Raw genomic sequence first — 20326 nt, forward strand, 5'->3', positions numbered from 1 at the left:
TGCACCATATTTACAAATATGGCGCAGCCCTGCATTTGCCGCTGCGCTGGCGCTAAATTTAGCTGCCTATCGCCAACGCAGGCACCCTTGCACCATAGTGCAGGTGTCTCTGTTGCAGGGGAGGATTGTTTATATGCAGGAAGGTGCTCCTTCCTGCACATAAACAATCTTTAAATGGTGTGTTGTGCCTTCTCTGTGTGTTGCTTAATGCAGCACCCATAGAAGTTGCAAATCGTAATTCTTTTAAAAATGATTGTTTATGTGCAGGAAAGGACACCTTCATGCACATAAACAATCAATGACGTTCTGCTGTTTCCATGTGTTCTGCACAATGCAGCACATATGGAAACTGCAAAAACAAAGAGAAATTAAAACATTTTCCTCGTTGTGCTCTGTTAAGACTAGGCGCTGCTACATATTTACGCTGTCCTTGTAAATATGGGGCTGAAAAATGTGCCATCGGTGTGTCACAAAAAGGACGCACTGGTGGCACAAGGGGCTTGTAAATAAGCCCCATAGTGTTGAATTCATGTGGATGAATAATAATGAGTCAGTGATTAATCATTAGAAAACTAGGACCATCTGGTCAAACCAGGATAATATTACCCAGTGGAGCTCATAGTGGGGACGTGTTCCTTCCAGATTGACCACATGGACCCATAAATACCAAGGGGCATATTTATGAGTCCAGTTGCATTTGGGCAACTCAAAAATAAAACTTATGAAGCCAGTGAAGGCAGCTTTGAAAATCACTTACTCTGCCCTTGGAAGGAGTTCCATGGGCATTGCTTAGATGTTGCCATGCAACTCCCATGGTTTTTGATGCATTCCCAGGTTTATCAGAACTGGTAGACCTGGGTATTCGCCAAAAAAGGGAGTCGTAACAAGCAGAAATATCCTTATTTCTCCGAATACTTTCTCTTTCTATGTATGTCTCTCAGGATTGTTTTTGTGGAGGAAGGTGCCTGTCCCTGCAGTAAAACAATCTTGTGTGCAACACAAGCACCCTTACTCCATGGTGCAAGGGTGTCTGCATTGCTACTGGGCAGCCAAAATGGCACTAGTGCAGGGAAAATACAGGAATGTGCCACATTCTTTTAAATACCGTGCATATCTGCCCTTTCTCTGTCATGCAGCGCTAAGTAGCAAGGTGATGTGCTGCACTTTGAAACATTTTTGAAAATATGCCCCAGGTCCTTTTCCGTGTTGTTTTACTGTTTCTAGGGAGAAAACTACAAAAAATGTTTTGTCTGCTCACAACAGGGAGGAAGGGTTAGCAGGAGGACTTATGGCAATCGGTTGGTGAGGTCAATGCACAGTTAAGGCTATCCAGTAGGTAACATTGTCTTCTCCCCTTGTGTCTCTGCAGGGGATGGGCTGTGCTCCTGGCTACCATCTCTGACACTATTCCTGCATTGTTTTCACGAGGTGTGGATCCACATCTGCACCAAGTGTCTTCTGAGCTGAAATTAATGAACCCTGAAACAACTGCTTTACTAAAATAGCAAAGTTTGAAATACTGTTTATTTTAATATCGATTTTTGCCATGTAGTTTTATAGGCTTTTATTTTAATATCTGTGTTATTATAAAACTATTATTTAAAATATATATATATATATATGTTTAATAAACTATATTTTTCAGTTGTTGTTCGGTTTATAAGAGAATTGATCAGTAGTGTTTTCTAACTAGATACTAACTAATGTTCATTTATTCATGCAATAATTATTTTATGAATGTAAATTGTTTTATTTCTGATTATGTTATTTATTGGACAATTGAGAGAGTAATTCTTTAAAATTATGTTCTAATTGATGATCATAGATCCATATGTTTCTCTGCTTCTCTGTTCCAATGTGCAACCATCCCACAAGTTAAGTCGGTCACCCCGAACTCAATAGAGGAAACCATGAAAATAACCCCAAAATCTATGAAGCCTCCAGAACTATTACATTTTCCATTTCTAACATCTGATCAGGTCATCAACCTACATTTTTCTACCAAATTGGGATCCACTCTAGACCCTTGTCCCCCAAAGATCTTTCGTTTTGTATCAGGAACAATTGCTCCTTTTCTTGCCCCCATTTTTAATCAAATGTTCTCCTCAGGCATTTTTCCTACTAGGTGGAAACTTGCAACAGTTCTCCCCCTTCTAAAGAAAGCGAATCTTGATGGGGCTGAGCCAAATAGTTACTACCATTACCTGCTAAGATAGGTGAGAGGGCCATGAAAATAGCACTATCTGAATATATCGAGACACATGCTTTCCTGGATGCCACTCAGTTTGGCTTCCGGAAACACCACAGCACGGAACTGGCATTGATATCTGCGTCAGAACAGATTAGGCAGACGGTGGATGCAGGGGCTAACGTAGCACTTGCTTGACCTTTCTGCTACATTTGACACCATCACTTACATAAAACTACTGGAATGGTTTGAGAGGCTAGGCATAAAAGGAAAAGCTCTCACCCTACTTAGATCCTTTCTGTCTCATCGAGAATAATTCATTGAGCTCTCTGAATTTAAGTCATATAATTTTACACTACCTTGTGGGGTCACTCGGGGCTCATCATTGAGCTCTACCCTTTTTAACGTTTGCGTTGCCCCATTGGCGCAGCTGATTAGATCACTGGGTTTCTCAGCAATATCCTACGCTGATGACACCCAAATTGTGTTGTCGATGACAGGGTCACCATCGGATACGGCATCTCAGTTTCATACTTGCCTACGTCAAGTTGGAGACTGGATGGCTACCAACTGTTTGAAGTTGAATTCCAACAAAACTGAGGTGTTACTCTTTGGCAGCAACACCACCTTTTGGTCCCCAACCCTCTGGCCATCGGAACTGGGCCCTCTTTTGACCCTCCTCAAATGAAGTAAAAACCCTAGGTGTCACCTTTGATTCAACGCTCACATTGAAAGGGCATGTGAACCAGATTACCTGAGCATCTTTCTATATGCTAAAACTTTTGAGAAAGATTCTCCCGTTCATTCCTACTGATCTACGCAAGCTGGTGAATGTTGCTCTGGCCCTATCAAGAGCAGATTATTGCAAAAGTCTTTTCATCAATCTCAGGTCTAAATGCCTGACTAAACTACAGATCATGCAGAATGCTGGTGCACGTCCTTTGTTGAATATTCCTAAACACAAATCGGCCACTGCAGCTTTAAGTGAACTACTTTGATTACCAGTGAAGTGACACATTGAATTTAAAGCCCTCTGTATATCATTTAAAGCATCTCGTGACATAGGGTCATTCTTTTTCAAGCAAAATCTTTGTAATGCATAATAAACTAACACTAATAAATAGAGTCCCTTGGTGATACAATTGTAGAAACTGAGGGGCATATTTACATTAGAAGTGTTGGAGCACGGCATTAGCCTCCTTGGCCTAACACAGCGCTCCACAACTTCTGAAATGCAGGGCTGCACCATATTTACAACAATGTGATGCAGCCCTGCTTTTCCTGTTGCGCTGGCACTAAATTTAGCTGCCTAACGCCAACGCGGGCAATAGTGCAAGGGTGTCTCTGTTGCAGGGGAAGATTGTTTATGTGCAGAAAGGTGTTCCTGTGCTACTCTCTCCTTTTGAACATGTGGACACAAACAAATCTACTCTGCTTTATGATGGCAGCTGAAAATTTTGCTTTTTAATAACTAAATGTTGTCTGGACTTTTTTCCCTGGTCACCTTTAAGTTTTAAGTTTGTGTAATCCTAAATCATCAAGAAGCACATGTTTATGAGCCTACAAATAAATTACAGCACAAATTAACATAAAAATGAGATAACATATTGTTATCTGGGTTTGTTATTGTTATCTGGGTTTTATATCGCACCAAATCACCGTCAGGTCTCAAGGCGCTTCTGACAGATACAGCAACAAGAAGTAGGATGAACAAGAATGCAGATTATCGGCCTAACTTACAGGGATGCAAAGTCGTCTCTGAATAAAAATGTCTTCAAAGATTTCCTAAAAAGGAGGACATTAGGTTCTTTACGAAGGGCCTCAGGTAGCTTATTCCACATTGTAGGGGCTTGGACTGAAAAGGATCTCCCACCTTTGGTCGCCATTTTAAAGCGCAGGCATGACAGCAATTGGGAGTTGGAAGATCTTAAAGCTCGCTTGGGATTATAAACTTCAAGCCTCTCTTTTATATAGGCAGGCGCCTGCCCATAAATTGCCTTATGGGCAATGCACAGGCTTTTAAATTCCACCCTTTGCTTTATAGGGAGCCAATGTAGCCTATGCAATAAAGGGGAAGCATGGGTCTGTCTGGGTGATCTAAAGATTAACCGTGCTGCATCGTTCAGGCTAACCTGTAGGCGGTTGATTACATTTTTTGGTAGACCTAGATACAATGCGTTCCCATAGTCGAACCTGGAGACTATTGTTGCCGAAACAATGGTTCGGAGCATGTTTGTAGAAAGCAAAGGGACTAACTTTCGCAACTGCCTAATCAAGTTGGTGCAAGATCCAACAACGGCAGATACTTGGCTGGTCATTGAGAGCTCCTGGTCGATCTTAATACCAAGGCTCTTTACGCTGGGGCATGGCTTTGGGGTCGGTCCAAGTTCTTGGGGCCAGAACAGATCATTCAAGGGTGAGGTGGTAGTTGAAACTACCAGAACCTCCGTTTTATCTGGATTAATTTTTAGCAGATTCGTCGTCATCCAGCTCACTGTAAACCGCAGTATATTTTGAGCCATGGACTGAGCCGATCTTGTATTATCGATACTCAGCAACAGCTGAGTATCGTCGGCATAGTTAAAGACTTTACAGCCCATGTTCACCACAGAGTCTATCAGTGGCTGCAGATATAAGTTAAACAGGAGTGGCGAGAGTGCGGACCCTTGCGGGACTCCACACTCCAGGACACCCACATCAGATACACGATCTGTTAATTGAATCCTCTGCGTCCTCCCTAGCAGGAAAGACGTTAGCCATTGGAGAGCATGTCCTCTTATCCCAGATATAGCCAGTCTGTCCAGGAGCAATGCATGGCTGACAGTATCAAATGCCGCTGAGAGATCTAAAAGTATCAGGGCGCTTGGTTTTTTACTGTCAGCCATGCATCTAAGCTCATCCAGCACCAAAAGCATTACTAATTCGGTGCTATGATGGGCACGAAACCCCGCTTGCCGCTCCTGGAGTAGATGACACGATTCCAGGAAGGGTGACAATGATCTTAATACATGCTGTTCTAAAATCTTAGACAGAAAAGGCAACTGGGATATTGGCCTGTAGTTTTTCAAGCGGGTTGGATCGGCCCCTGTTTTTTTTTATCAAGGGTTTGACGCATGCCTCTTTAAAGCTAGCTGGTATTAGTCCTGTGGCTAATGAGTTGTTTAGGAGGTCTATAATCTGGTCCTCCAAAATGGGAAGTGCCAGCCGAAAGATTCCAGGGGGGCAGGGGTCTGCAGGGGAGCCTGACTTAGTTGAAATGGCAAGCTGTCTGAGAGTTGTAGAATCTATACTAGGGAATCTAGAGATAGTGGAGGTCGAAGGAATTTGGGGGGCCAGTGGAATGGTAGGCATATTTGGGATTTCTTTCTTAATATCTGACAGAATGGTTGCCACTTTTTCGAGGAAGTATCCTTGGAAGGTGTTGCAATCTATCACTGTATCTACCTTTTCATCCTTCTTACTTAATTCTTTTAAAATTTTGAAGGTTTCTTTCTAGACATTTACTGCATTTTTTATGCAGGTTTCATAATAGTCCTTTTTAGTTGATACAATAAGTTTTTTGTACAACTGCAAAGATGTTCTAAAAAGTTCGCGATCTGTATCATCTTTAGACTTCCTCCAACATCTCTCAAGGTGGCAGAGCTTTCTTTTTTGATCCCTCAAGCTCTGGGTAAACCAAGGGGCCCCTTTTTCCGCGCCCTTTATTTTCTGTATCTTTTCCGGGGCTATCTGGTCAATAGACTGTCTAAGACTTACTACTATGGTGTTATAATGTTGCTCTAAGTCTGGGTTGTCATGTGGACTCGTTGACTGTTGTACATATTTGGAAAGGGTGTCGGTTAGAGTTACCGAGTCGACTTTTTTCCACTGACGCACTTTTTTAGTTTTTAACAGGAGTTTGACCTGAGGACTGTCCGGTGGTACATCACACAAGAGTAGATGGTGGTCAGACCAGATACAAGGTACAATACTCGTAAGGGCCACCTCGGGAATAGAAGTCCAGATTAGATCGAGGGTGTGGCCCTTTATGTGAGTTGGGGCTTCCACTAGTTGTTCAAGGCCTAAAGCGGTCATGGAGGTCTGTAACTGACGTGTTGGCAGATCTTTATCTGTCCTATCCCAATGAACGTTAAAGTCACCTTTCACCAAGATTTTCTTATATCGTGTACATACATCCGATATAATGGGAGAAAAAAGGTCGTTGAATACTGAAGTACATTGTGGTGGACAGTAAACAGTTAAAACGATAAGGCAGCAGTTATTCATGGTGATTTTTACTCCAAGTAGATCTACAGAGTTTATTGTTTCAGCTAGGACTTTCGCCACTGTTAGCTGCTTTTTAAAAATAATTGCTACACCTCCACCTCGAACACCGTCCGGGCGATTATGCCAGATCATGTCATATCCACTTGGGAGAGCGGCTATGATATCAGGGGAGGAGTTTTCACCCAACCATGTTTCGGTAAGGGTCAATATGTCGATGGTCTCATCCTGTAGGAGGGTGAAAATTTCCAGGTGATGTTTCTGAAGTGACCTAGTATTTAAAATGGCAAACTTCAAAGGAGATGGTTGGCAAGTATCTCTACGACTAGGAGACCGTAAGATGTTAAATTCCTTTAAGATGGACAACGTGGTGGAATTTACAGTGTGCCCACCTGAATCCAGTGATAGGAGGTCATTTGCAGAGTAAGAAATACACCTACCAGAGTGCCTGGTCCCTGAGCCCGATCGAGCGCGGATGAGCGCAGACGGGCAGGACTCTGGCACGACTCCGGCGCAGGTCCGGCTTGTCCGCTGCGCGGAGTCATCACCGTCTGTTTATGTAGCGCTGCCAGAGCGCGTCACCAGCCCAACCCAACCCAAGATGGCTGCCGAAACCGGAGACCCTGCCCTCGGCGTCTACACTCAGCCGAGAGCCGGTCGGAGATGAAGGGAGGGGGGAGAAGGAACATAAAGCGCCAGGAAGCGCAGGGGAGTCTCTACACACCTCTTAAAATCAAGTGTGCACAAATCCCATCAAGTATGCAAGTTACGATTTTAACACAATTAAAATGCAGCTAAATAAAAAGGAAAGGTAGGAGACCTCCCGGCTTCCGCCTCAGGAGGGGAGAAATTGCTGTTATCAGGATTACTAGCTCAACCGATCTGAGCCCTTTTTGTAGCGCTGCCAGAGCGCGTCACCAGCCCAACCCAACCCAAGATGGCCGCCGAGACCGGAGACCCTGCCCTCGGTGTACACACTCAGCCGAGAGCCGGTCCGGAGATGAAGGGAGGGGGGAGAAGGAACATAAAGCACCAGGAAGCGCAGGGGAGTCTCTACACACCTCTTAAAATTAAGTGTGCACAAATCCCATCAAGTATGCAAGTTATGATTTTAACACAATTAAAATGCAGCTAAATAAAAAGGAAAGGTAGGAGACCTCCCGGCTTCCACCTCAGGAGGGGAGAAATTGCTGTTATCAGGATCACTAGCTCAACTGATCTGAGCCCTTTTTTGTAGCGCTGCCAGAGCGCGTCACCAGCCCAACCCAACCCAAGATGGCCGCCGAAACCGGAGACCCTGCCCTCGGCGTCTACACTCAGCCGAGAGCCAGTCCGGAGATGAAGGGAGGGGGGGAGAAGGAACATAAAGCGCCAGGAAGCGCAGGGGAGTCTCTACACACCTCTTAAAATCAAGTGTGCACAAATCCCATCAAGTATGCAAGTTACGATTTTAACACAATTAAAATGCAGCTAAATAAAAAGGAAAGGTAGGAGACCTCCCGGCTTCCGCCTCAGGAGGGGAGAAATTGCTGTTATCAGGATCATAAATAATATAACATATCAATGCTAACATGCAGATGCACTAAAATTACCCACACATGTCTAAATAAACACACATCAATATGCATCACGAACAAGACTACAAATAGTAAGGAAGGCGATATGACCTTAAGAGAAAACGAGTCACAGCAATTGTACTCAGGAAGAAGCTTCCATTGAGAAGTGTTGAAGGCAAAGACAAAATATATTTCCTGCAACAATTCATACTAAGGTCGCATATAAATTGTCTGAAAAGGGTGCCAAACGTGGAGTGAACTTAAGTGAAAAGGAGCCATTGAGTAACCAAGGTACAGAAGAAGAAGCCTTCACGCAGGATCAAGGCAGACGCAGTGAAAAATGGATTTGTTGAACTGATGAGTATTTTGCTAAAGGACTTCGCCTAGGACACATGAAATGTGTTTGAAAGGCGACATTCAGGTACATTTGGCTGTATATTACCTAAACAGCTTATGATTTGTCACACATAGCACTGAAACCTTGTCTCTCATGCAACACATGCAATATAGCGCATATAATTAATGAGGGGACCTGCATACTTCCAGTGTGTCAGTGTGTCAAGCAAATGAGGCAGGAGTGTATTACTATGCTGTAAAAGCACTGTACCTTATGCTGTTTATTATATAGTGCCCTAAAGGCTGACTACAATCGACCACCTTTTTTTTGGTGTGTGAAGGAGGAAAGCAAACAAAGTCCCAGTGACGTCTATGGCATGAAGCTGCCTCCTGGATCCAAATAGTTGACCCATGAAATGAGGGTGACTGTGTACAGGTTTAGACTCTCAGTTCAGGCTTCACATGATCTTCCCAGTCACAAACATGAGCTGACCGAGGACGAAGCATGGCAGGGCCTTAGTGGCATAATCCCAAGGCTGAGTGTTGCATTCTGGGGTTCCCTATAGAATGTCAATGTGACGCATCGACATTCTCCGGGAATGATATGGGGAAATTCATGAGAGGAGAATGTGAGAAGAAAGACGTTGGCGGTTTGCTGCCTTGGCTGCTCCCTCCATTACCTGAAGACTTACTACAAATAAAGAACTTTACTACTCACCTTGTCCCACGTGAGTAGTCATTTTCACTGGTGATGAGGGAAACAAATTCTGCTACAGGAAGGAGAACTTCCATTCCTGGAGCCAGCAGCATCAGGACCACTGTTGATGGCAGCGTCAGCCGCAAAGCGAGATTCGGCTGTGCAAAAATGAAATTGCTGCCATTGGTGCAGATGAGAGTCAGAGTCTCATCATGTACTTGTTTGTGCTCAACTTAGTTCTCAACAGGGAGTAAGGCCGTGGCGCTTGGCTCGGCTTTGGTGGTTATTGCAGCCATGGACACTGCGCTCAATCACACATGTTGGCTGAATGACCAGCAAGTTTCCTAGCAACTGTTTCACCTCAACTCCAGGGCGTATGCAATCTCGCTATGACTTTGTTACCTGGCGATGGTAGATAAGTGTCATTAATTATGCAGTCACATGGGAAGAGGAAGAAACAAGGAGAAATAAAGTTATTACTACTCGTTACCCCACACCTGAGGAGGTGCACGGTACTGACGCATTCCCAGATTTATGTTACTTTGTGAATCTGGGAATGTGTCAAAATCCATGGGAACACCCAGCGCACGCCCATGGCACGCTTCCTGGTGCACCTGATGAAGGTGGTGTAATTATATTGATCCATCGAAACGTGTCGCATGAGAGAAAGGAGGATTGTTTCATAAACTTATTGGAGAATAATTCTGACGCTTTCGCTGAATTAATTCTGCTTGTCTATACCTCCTTTTTTACAAATAGGAATCTACTGTTTCCTTACCTTTAATGTCTACTCTCTTGTTTTTAAATTTATATTAATGGAAATATCTTTTTAATAGGGTATTATGTGATGAATAAACTGTCCAGTATTTTTCATAATTTTGTATGTGTTTTCACTTTGCCTTTCTAGTACAGTATTTTGTTAAGTGTTTATTTCTGTCATTGTGTCTTTGAAAATATTAGTTTCAATAATAAGGTGTCCTAAAGGGAATATTTGCTTGACTAAAAGTCCTCTGTGGTACTCCATCCCTTTGGGTTGTGGGGTCCCTCTCTCTTTTATTAGAGCAGTATGAGGCAGCGCAGCAACTTGCACTGCATTGCCTTACACTATATTTACAAGGCCATGAAAAGCCATGCAGGGTGGCTTTGCATGGCCTCGTAGATATGGGCATGCACCCTGCAGCGCCGGAGCATCAAAAAAGTGACACTATGGCAGCACGCTGGGCTTACAAATCAGCCCCACACTTCATAGGTATTTTGCAAAGTATGGAAGTCTGCATGGGTTTGGGCTTGCTGCAGGCAATGTTTGTGGTGATTGTTAAGGCCCACCAGACCATAAAACAAGCCCACAAACAGCAAAACACTGGCCTATACATTATTCTGTGAGACCAGCCCTTCTTGCACTGCCTAGCTTCCTTATAGGGCAGAGCAATGCTGTTTGGAGTTTGCCAGCATTTTCCAGTTCTAGGCTGAACTAGGCTTCCTCTTCGTTGGTGAGAACAGACGTTTTGTATCTATGGCATAAGGTGCATTCCTGTCCTTTCCCCCTGCGCTGGTGCTATTTTCACAGCCTAGCGCCAATGCCGGCACCTTTACATCATGGTGCATGGGTGTCTGCATTACATACAGGATTGTTTTTGTGCAAGAAGGGACACATTCCTGCACAAAACAATCCTGGGAGGCTTTTTCCTCTTTTCACGTGTGCTTTATACTAAAAGAGGAAACAACAAGGCGAAATAGGGATATTTCTCCTCATTGCGCCTCCCAAGGGGAGGTGTATAGTTTTGGCCTATCCTAGGTTTTTCAAGGTCTTGCGTGGGAACACCAACCACAATGCCCATGGCACACCTCCCTCGCACAGTGTAAGGCAACGCAGTGGTTTGCACTGCTTTGTCTCACTCCATATTTATGAAGCCACGCAAAGTGGCTTTGCGTGGCTTCATAAGTATGATTTAGTTGTGTGCGCTGCCGTTTCGTCACAAAATGTGATGCAACAACAGCACAAGTGCCTCATAAATATGGGCCAGTCGTCGCTGATAGATGCTATCCACATAGAGGCTGCCTTGGCCCGTGCAGGTAAGAGCGGTGGGGCTGGGTGGAGGGAATTTCGACATAGAGGCAGTGGGGTAGCCAGGGTGGCATTTGCCCCAGTGCAAGCAGTGAATATGCCCCTCCCTAAATGTTGTGTAAGTAGTGAAATAAAGCATCTATCAAGTGTCAGTAAGCCGCTCAGGACTCCAGGGCCCCGGTGTCACTGCACCTGCTTCACCACTAATAGCTATTCCCCTGTATTGAGTCCTTTTCATTGTACTCTTCGCCATATATAGGGGCATATTAGCAAGAGCCTTGTTAAAATTAACGCTGTTTTAGCGGTAGGAAACTGCCACAAAAATGGCGATAATAGGCTTGCTAACATGCGTTAAAGAATTCCAATAGAAGGCAATGTTAGATATCCTGCACATCAAACCTGGGGCATCATTTATGAAAAGTGACGCATCGCTGCGTGAAAACAGCGATGCGTCACTTTTCACTGCGCACTCCTTGCGACACCAATGATGCGTCATATTTAATGTATGACGCATCATGTCGCAAGGACTTACAGATACGTCAGTATTTCTGACGCATCTGTAAGCGCAAAAGTGACGCATTGCTGGAGTGTGTCACAAAAGTGAAGCAACTCCAGCAATGCGTCCTTTCACATGGGGAAAGCCCCATGTGAAAGGGCTTGCGTCAGTCTTACGCCTGCTGTGAGGCAGGCACAAGATTTTGACGCAACAGCATCCTAAAAGTGACGCAGTGAAATCTCATAGATTTCACTGCGTCACTATTACGAGGCTTTTTGCGGGGGAACGCCCCCTCTGCATACATTATACCTGACGCAGGTATAATGTGGCGCAGGGGTTTAAAAAGTGACGCATCTACCTAGATGCGTCACTTTTTAAATATGGCGCAACAAGGCGCATTTTGTACGCCGCTGGTGCGTCACAAAAAGTGACGCACCGGCGGCGCAAAACTGACGCAAGGCCTCATAAATAAGGGCCCTGGGCTTCTATTGGAATTCTATAACGCATATTAGCAAGCCCATTATCGCCTTTTTAGCGGCAGTTTCCTGCGGCTCAAATGGTTCTTTCTAATATGTCACACAGATCCTTACAGTGTTTTCCTTTCCCTACCTCACCCAACGCGGATAAAAACAAAACAAAATTTAAAAAAAGGCCTAATCACTCCCCTTTGGATATTTTCCACCTGGAACAATGCTGTATGTATTTCCGAGCCCTTATAACCAACCCTTCCCCCTCCTCCAATCCACATCCATAAACATGAGGCAGCAGTATTTAAAAGCGAACAAAACTGCAGGGAAAGCTTGCAATCTGCGCTCAATCGTTCGGCTCTGGGCTTGTCAGTGTTTAAATACTGCCATCTTCAGTCAAGCTGAGGTACTGCTTGTAGTGGACACTGGTTCTATCCGTCGTAGGGCTTCTCGGTCATATGGGAAGTAATCTGCATTCGAGTGTGGTATATGCATAGTGACAATCTACATACAAAGCCTGCAATAAATTGATAGCATGAATTCCTTTTGGAACGTCGTGAAATATACTGCACAGTTATGAAAGTAATTTAGCAGATTATCAGTTTACCGTAAAGTGGGCTCATTAATAGTGTTGTTTAGGCATTCCACGATTTATAATTTTAAATCAGACGTTTCACACGTTTAATGGATGTTGCTTTAAATATACACGGAGAAACAAATGTACGGATATACTTATTAGTACTATTTTCCTCTGTTCATGAGGCCTCATGGAAAGGAAAGGCAGGTTCCTTAAAAGAATCTTCTTAGATTTTCATGTTTGAGTGCGGGATGATATATTCAAAACCTAGTGATACTAATGAGGAACGTTGAGGACGATTTCATGTTGCACGGAACTGTAAAAATGTTCGTATGGTCATTAAACATAGGGCTCCCAGGCCAGTTGACACGGTTTCAAAATACAGCAAGAATACAGGACATCCATATGATAAGACAGGACCAACCATTATTCCGAATGGGAACAGAGGTATCGAGCAAAGAAATAAAAAACAGCGGCCCCCATCTAGTCGTTTTAATAATATTGTAAAATCAACATATCTGGAAGCCTGTATCCAGTACACAAACGCAAAAACTGAAGAAGCTTAGGGCCTCATATACAATGAATTGGCATAGGGCTGCACAGTAGGGAGCAGATTTACAGGCCTCATGCGCCGCCGGTGCATCACGTTGCGTGACGCACTGGTGGCGCAGCCGGCTGAGTGATATTTACAAGCACAGGTTAAGTCACCCTGCGTGACCTAACCTGTGCTTGTAAATATCGCCCCAGTTCACGAAACACTTTGCGAGTTAGAGGCGGGACATGGGTGTTGCTGTGGGTGTTCCCATGCAACACCCATGCCCACTGATGCATTTCCAGATTTACGAGAAATCATAAGTCTGGAAATGTGTCAGAATGCGTAGCGAGGTGCAACAAGGAGAAATGTTTCAATTTCTGCTTGTTTTTTTCCGCATTCTATAGCACACATTGAAAGAGGAAATCACCTCAATTGATAGTTTTTCTGCAGGAAGGTGCTCCTTCCTGCACAAAGACAATCTCCCCACGATGCAGGCATCTTTGCACTATGGTGCAAGGGTGCCTGCGATGGCGCATGGCAGCAGTTTGTTAGCCAGCGCAGAGGGAGGCACAGAGATGCGACATTTTGTTGTAAATATGTTGCATCCCTGTACTTCGAAACTAACGTAGCGTGGTGCAGCAAAATGACTTTCTGCATCGCGCTGCATTAGTTTCTTGTTGATCGGCCCCTAAGTCTTTTTGATGCACTACCCTACGTCACTTCAAAAGGGCAGGAATGCACCGTATTTACAAGATAAGGTGAATTCCTGTCCTTTCAACCAGCGCAAATTTTGGTGCCTAGCGCCCACGCAGGCACCCTTTCTCCATGGTGCAAGGGTGTCTGCATTGTTGGCAGGATTGTTTTTGGGCAAGAAGGGGCATCTTCCTGCACAAAAATAATCCAATATGGCTTTTTCCTCTTCCTATGTGTGTGGCAAAATGCAGCACACATGGAAAGAGAAAAAAACTTTGAGAAATAAATATACTTTGCCTCTTACTACTACAATTTTGATGCATTATCAGGTCTACAGTTCCTTGTTAATCTGCAAATGTGTCAAAACCATGGGTGTTACATGAGAAAACTCATTGCAATGCCCATGGAATGCCCCCCTAATGCAGTGTAAGGTAATGCAGCGCCTTGGGCTGTGCTGGTTTACACCATATCTAGAGGAGAGGAGTTGGCCTAACGGCTAGGGCGGTCAACCTCGAATATGAGGAACTCGGTTTGAGTTTCCGCAATGACACTGAACATCCTGTGATTCTGGGCAAATCACCTAACAAAAGTGAATGTGTACTCATGCAATGCAACTGGTGCTATGTAAAACGCTCTGATACCCGATTAGGGTCAAGTTTGCGCGATATAAAACTCTGTAATATAAAAAATAAAATAAACATCTATGAGGCCATTAATCCCTTGAGAGGACACGCTACCTCCCCAGTGCTGGCCGACGGCATTCCACCCGCGCATGGAAAATCCCGCACCGCTGCGGAATTACCGCCGCGGTTAACGGGTTAAAATCCACACGAAGTGCCTTTGCGTGGCCTAGTAGATATGGGTCTGCACTCTGGGCCAGCAGAGCACCATAAAAAGTGATGCACCAGGGGTGCAACTGGCTTGTAAATAAGCCCCTCAACTTTTTTCAATGGATTGTCCACAACTCATATGCACATTGTATGTATGACCTAGAATTTCAAAGGAGGAAGGACAACAATACACAAGAGAGTGTGTATAAATCCATATTTGTTTTTCCAGGGGTCAAGGAAAAGAGTTGGACACATAATAGACATTGGGGACCTCTGTTGCCTCCTCATAAGCTCTGCAGTGCCTTTAAGTCACCTTCCCGGTAGAGTATGCATTCCAGCCCTACACTAACACTGTACAAGTCTGACTTGGTGGCAGGGGTGTAGCACAAGCTCTTGCAGCCTGTGCAATGGGGGATGGGGCCTTCTGGTGCCCGACCTTTCATGCGGCCCTCAATCAGTCCAAGGCCAATGAATATCTGTAAGATATAGGAGACTCTTGGCCCCTTATCATACTCTGCAGGGTGCCTTATCATTTTTCTGTACGCCACTTCTCGGTGTTTGTCACTGCAGGCGGGGATCTCTGTCATTGTGACAGAACTTCCACAGCACATTTAACTTTCCTTCACTGTGGAGTGTGCATTTCTGCCCTACACTCAGGGGCCTATGTACAAGAATGCCATGCAGTGTAGTGCAGCAAGTCACCTTGCTGTGCTGCAGTGCATGACAGGGAAAGGGCAGGAATGTACTGTATTGAAGGCAATATGGTGCATACCTGCCTTTTGCCCTGTGCTGGTCCCCTTTTGGCAGCTTAGCGTCAACGGAGGCACCCTTTCACCACGGTGGAAGGGTGCCTATGCTGCAGCATACAGCACACATAGAAAGAGGAAATAATGAAGAGATATTTCTCCTCGTTGACTTCACCTGAGAAGGTGTACCATTTTTGGTGCATTCCCAGGTCTAACACCTCTGTTAAATCTGGGAATGCATTAAAAAGCATGGGAGCTGCATGGGCACACCCACGGCACACCTTCCTAGGGCAGAGTAAGGTGGTGCAGTGATTTGCGTTGCATTGCCTAACTCCAGATTTTTGTAGCTACTCAGGGCCAAGCAAAGTGACCTTCTATGGCTTCTTTAGTCACATGTAAGGTTTGTGTCACTTTTGCACCACATTGCATGGTGCTAGAGTGACTCAAACTGGTGCAAAATAGGTCCCTCATACTGTACGAGTCCGTCTCGGGGGGAGGGAGGTGTAACACAGACCCTTATGGTGCAAAGGGAGGCCTTCCTTAAGTAGGCCCCCAATTCATCAGGCAGCACCTAGTCATTCCAAGGCAGATTCATTTCTCTGAGAGATGGGATACTCAGGGGCCTCTCATCATATTCTGCATGAGGCACTTTAATTTTCTTTATACCTCTGCTCAGTGAGTGCCACTACTGGTGGGGCTCTCTGTTGCAGAGACACAACTGGCAATCCACATTTATTTCTTTTCTGTAGAGTGGAAGTTTCAGCCCTGCACTGTCGAACCCAGTTGTGCTGCATCCATTACCACCGATTGACTCTATGAGGATTTCTTCTTCCATCATCTTGGCTGCCTGCATGTCTAGTATATGCCTGTATGTTTCATGGATCACCTGGCCTCATAGATAGAGCTCGACGAGCCTCAATATTTCTGATCTGATGAGACCCACGGACCAATGGCCATGAGGCTCTAAACGTTGACAATATACGCCCCACTTGACTGAACCCATTTAGACCTGATCTGAATGAACATATGATGACTAATATGAATGAATGAAAAAGGCTTTATTTCGATAAAATCAAATCTTAAAAGCATGAGCATAGAAAAAATAATTCATTGACAGTATAAAAGAACACATTTTACAACCATATTAAGGCTTAAATCCAAAGCTTCTTAAAATTATCAATAAAACGATACAAATATTGTATCCAAAAAGCGACACAAAGAAAATAGAATCACAGATTAAACATTTTCTCTTAGCCTTTTTGATCTAATGGACCTAGCCCATCTCAAAAACTTTGATAATCCACAGACATATAATGGTCGGGTGTCCGGTTTAAAAATGCGCAGCGCTACAAGGTGTTGTCTCGTGCCTAGTTCTCTACATAGGGGCTTAAGCCAACAATTCCTTGGTGATTGGTATGCTGGGCATGCAAACAAATATACAGTTGCTGTATTCATCAGAACTGAATTCAGCTTGGACACATCTGACCCATTCATTATAATCTTTTTCACATTTGTCACTCACGTTTTGAGAACCACATCAGTATCAATAACTATTGCTTTTAAATTGTTTGAAATTAAATATTTAAAGCCAAGAAAGTTAGTAAATATGAATGTGATCATATTTTAGAATTGATTAAAGTATTGGTGTGTAATGTAGGAGACCCAGGTAGTCTTTCTTTTTAAAAACAGATACACAATTTTACACATCTTCCTATGTACTTGTCTTCCCGCCTCTGAAACACTAAGGGGTCCATTAGGATGGCGGGCGGAAAAAGTCCGCCCGCCACCCTAACGGAGATCGGGACCGCCCGCCTAAAGGGCGGGGGTCCCGACATTGGCATTAGGATGCGCCCGCCACAGTGGCGGGCACATCCTTCAGTTTTAGCATTGTGGTGGGCGGTGCACTCTGCACCGCCCGCCACAATGCTAAAAATGCATTTTTGCATTTGCATATACAAAGCGGCAGGCACCGCGCGGTGCCTGCCGCTTTGTATATGCAAATGAAGGGGGGTACCACAGGTACCCCCCGTGTGCCACCCCCCTATGGCCGTCACTCTGGGGGCCCAAATGGGCCCCCCAGAGTGAACACCGCATGCCTTTCCATGGCGGCATTGCCGCCACGGACAGGCATTGAGAAATGCCTATTGTAATATGGCTGGCGTTGTCTGATAGACACCGCAACCATGTTATCCCTTTTCCGCTCCGGCCGCAAGGCGACCGGGGCGGAAAACAGGCGGGCGGTGTTTCCCACCGCTGCGGTCCCCTCCGCCATCGTAATATGGCGGGGGGGAATGCAGGGAAGGATGTCGGGCGGATTGCCTCCGCCAGGGTGGCGGTGGCCACCGCTACCCTGGCGGAGGCAATCCGCTCGACATCCTAATGGGCCCGTAAATGTTACATATGCAAAATACAAATGACTATGTATACCACTGAAAGAAGTGAAAGTAGTTCCTTTAGGTATTTTGTTAGAATATTAGATACAGTGTACCTTATTTGTTCAAATTACAATCTTAATCCTGCATCAAATGGTGTAGGTTGTGAGGTGATCTAAGGGCAGGCAAGCTGGGATGTTCGGCAGCTGAGGAACATTCTCTTGGGATGCTGCTGGAATACTCAGGAACTCAAGGCATTCATCCTGGGATGTTCAAATTATTAGCACATATGCCTGTTCAGGAGTTAGGAGTTGGCTCCTTGAACACTCAGAACTGAAGTCGGGCATTGAAGAATGCCCTAAAGATGGAGGAATATATGGGGCAGCATCAATAACAATGTGTGTTGCGACGGAACACTCACAGCAACACCATTGCACACCGCCATTTCCTGCAAAAGTGATGCATGTAAAGGGGCCGTATTTACCATGCAGCGTTAAGCCACAAAAAGTGGCTTAATGCTGTTTTGTAAATGTGTACAATATGACCTCAAGTACTACCATCATAAATAACTTCAGCCCTTTTTTTTATATCTTCTGTGTCTATTCTCATTTTCATACTGAATCACTTGTCTCCAAATCCAAAACTTTGAACCCTTGCGTGGTGCTCCATAAAGCACTTAAGTTCTTCAGAGTTTGTTTAGTCACACTGAATATAGCCATTCACAAATCTAACTCACACCATTTAAGTAGATAGATCAACTGTCACCTGGTAGCGATTGCTAATACAGTGCTACCTCTTTTGTTATCTTTTGTCATCTTTTTTTAAGGGCTGGGGATTTAGGCCAGTAACTTGGGCCCATAAACCCCCTCCCATTATATATTCACTAATCTTACCCACACTGGTTTAAAATTAATATAATGCTCATGTTAGCACATCAGCCAGCCAAATGACTGTAATTCACGTTCCTGTCTCAAGGGGACCTGGCCTGGCAGTTTGGATTGGATTGCGTCCCGAGTACAACCAAGGTTAGTTTGGATATACTTGCCTCAGTCCAGAGTCTCACAGTGAGTAAAAGAGAATGAGCTGGAACTCAGCCCCAAGCAATTGCCATTTGCTGAGATTAATCCAATTACTCCTTCCATCATTTTCTTGTTTGTTACTGTAGGTCAGGGAGAATGCATGATATACATTTTTCGATCACAATTTGTGATTCAACAATCAATATGTTTGTTAGACTTTAACTATATACTGGACAGCTTGGGGATTATTTAAGATACAAAGCCATGAGCCTCTTACCAGTAATAATGTTTGGTTATTGAAATGTAAATGCTGTATGGGGATGTATAACTCACTCATCATGTTAGATTAAAATGTTATGTGTGTTTGATACAACAATGTCTATATAGACTACGTTGACTAATATGGAGTACCATGATGGGACATAGAGGTCGGTGGATTTAGGGAGAATTAGGATGGAATTCATGTGTGTACTCACCAGTGAGAATATATTTATTTACTTTTTTAGTTGGTAGAAACATTAATGCTGTAGTGCTAACACGGTGATTTGTTCAACAGTACGTGGACACCTTATGTAGAGGTGGAATCTACTCATCAATTAACTCACAAGTATGTGAACTTGACAGAACAATGCATTGATGGATATTTTGGGCTAATATTGAATATCATGATATGATACATAGGCCCAAGAGTTCTTGTAGACCTTTTGGGCTACACTACTTGGATCGTGTATAGCTCTAATTGATAATAGATCAGTGGTTTGACGGATCTTTGTTCCCTATTACAGATTTGTTTTTAGACAACAATCGATTTTCAGATGAGGATCTGACATCGTGGTAGCGAAATTTGACGGCCAGGCACGTCTAGATATAATATTGTTGAACTGGTGGGTACTTATATTTATATATTTGTTCTCTTTATACGCCTATTGGTTGAAGCAAGCTTAGGTGAAGCATGGATTACTCTTGGGTTCATCTAAAATTCCTAGTGAATCTCTTCTATCTTCACACACTCTTTTGCTGAGTTCATATCCATTTTTCTTCCAAGGGTGAAATCTTTGGTAATGCAACAAAATATCAGATTGGATGTTTTTCTCGATCTTATAAGTGAGTACTCACTGAAAAAACCCATAGGTTTCACACATGTTATAGTTAGCTGGACATTTCACTCATACAAAACCATTGAAATTCCCCCGTTATAGTTAGTTCAGCTAACTATAACTTGCGCGCCCGCAATGCACTGCTGATGATGTCACATATTACATCACTCATGACGTGGTCAGTGACATCACTCATACCATCACTTATGACATCTCAAATGACATCACTGATGACATCATGCAGTGAATGTGTGTCTTTCTGAAAATTAAATATTTTTTATATATGTATATCTAAAGGTCGATGGAAGAATAAATGGGTAAATAAGTGTCTAAATGGATGTTTGTTTTGTAAAATTGATTGTATACCTGCCTTATTAAGTGTATCTTAG

Source organism: Lissotriton vulgaris, chromosome 4_1 (genome assembly GCF_964263255.1).
Source record: "Lissotriton vulgaris chromosome 4_1, aLisVul1.2, whole genome shotgun sequence".
NCBI classification, from domain to species: Eukaryota; Metazoa; Chordata; class Amphibia; order Caudata; family Salamandridae; genus Lissotriton; species Lissotriton vulgaris.